This window comes from Selaginella moellendorffii, unplaced genomic scaffold (assembly GCF_000143415.4).
Source record: "Selaginella moellendorffii unplaced genomic scaffold, v1.0 SELMOscaffold_77, whole genome shotgun sequence".
Lineage (NCBI taxonomy): Eukaryota > Viridiplantae > Streptophyta > Lycopodiopsida > Selaginellales > Selaginellaceae > Selaginella > Selaginella moellendorffii.
This window is the reverse complement of record NW_003314338.1, coordinates 482,437-484,487: the sequence shown is the minus strand read 5'-3', so window position 1 is coordinate 484,487 and position 2,051 is coordinate 482,437.

Below are 2,051 nucleotides of genomic sequence, written 5' to 3'. Positions count from 1 at the left end.
GCTGAAGCTAGTTACCTATACTAGCCCAAACTCAAAGATTAATATATGGACAATATCAAAGTTATAAACAATGATATCTAAGAGATTGAATTATCTGTGAAGAAATCTTAGATTAGAACACAAAAGTATTCCAAGTAAGTTATCATCCGATAAACCAATATGATAGTATAGGAACTATCAAGATCAAAAAACATACGATTCACTATCCAACAAAATTCAATAGTAAATGCATCATTAAGAATACGTAATGATAAAAACTTAACTATCAAAGATTGTAGACAGCATGCTAAACAACTTATATAAGATAACTCAAAGAACACAAAGTATCATTGACTGGCAAGTAAGATACTCGCGAATGTATCATGTGAAGGAACTAACATTCTAATCTATAAAAACTAACTCAAGCAACAATTAACAAAACAGAATGAATGTTGCATGACCAATAAATACTCATTCATGCCAATTATTGCACTAGCAAATCTGTATAAATTCCGGTTAATAATACCAAGGAACTAGAGTTGCTCAAGCGAGTGTCAGCAACATATTACTGATGTCTGAGACCAATCTAGAGCAAACCACAAAGAACATGTGGTAATGCGAAAACCATAAGCCATCAAAGAGAATAACTAACTATCATAAAAGATCATCAATCATCCCATCAATGAAAAGATGCATAATCATCGTCGAAGAAAGAATTCACCATCCCGAAGAATGGCAAGTCATTCTAAATCAACAATAATCAAACAAAACTTTTAATGAGAACAATCAACTATCCCAAGATGATAATCAATTATCACCAATGATTGCTAGATGCAAAAACTAACTTCAACATCAAAGTTAATAAACCAAATGCCTTCCCCAACAACTTCTAACAAATAGGACAATGAGCATAAAACTCAAAGAACCAAAAGCTTGAAGAATTTTATAGCTAAGTCTTGCCTAACAATGATCACGAGTCTCACATGAATTAATTTTAATGTTAAAGAAGAAATCAGGTACAACTCACAATATCCTCCTTAATACATCCATAAGCCAAACTTCATAATGCCAAAGCTAATGAAGAGTATATTTGCATTAACTCAAAAGCTAAACATAATGAAGCTATGCTCAATAAGTGATCATCAAATGATCCTTCATGAATTCATCTATAGCAAAACGTAACTCACTTTAGAACAAGCACAAGAAGAATCATTAATAATTAATATATCCCAAATTAAATCTAACAAAGATTCAATCACTTCAATATCGATCACTAACTCTTTCTCTTGTAAGGCTAATATAGTCCATGACTAAATCACTTTTCAAAGAAAAGCCAAAGCTCAACCCCTACTAAATAATTTTGTCTAAAACATAATTAACTCAAACTTGCCACTCAACTCGTTTGAACGTCAACACAGTTGTTAATTAACAATTATGTAGCTGCCAATAATATAAAGCTACAGCCCAAGCATCAACATTATTTACATCAAGACTAATGAAACTCAATATCAATCCCACGGAGAGATATTTCATCCCACTTGAATTTCAACAATAATAATGTCAATGACAAGGCATCACTTCTATGTCATCAACACTATAACAAAGCTAATAGAAAGCAAGAGTGAATTACCACTCAAAGCTCTCCAGCAACCAAGCTAACCAAAGTCAAAGATACTTTAATTAGTATTTAAAATTAATCCTCCAACACTACTTAGTTTCAAATAACATATCATCGAGGAGTGATTCACCACATCCAAGACTTCATGAAATCCAACTTTACAGATTAAATGCAACCAAATGACATTGACAAAGGTAGAATTGATATGCCAACATGAAAGAACCATGTAAGTTTAATGACACGATCCTTTGCAACACTATCCGATAAAGCAAGCCCATCATTATTAAATCATCATTGAACGAAGAAAGTGTCAAATAGTCTTTGACCAAGTTTATGAACAATCACTAGTAATAAAACAACCAACAATCACTCTTCAAATTGCCTTCATAAAACCCAAACATTAAACTCACGTTATTAAATCATATATTTGTCCAGTGTGAATGCAATACCCCAT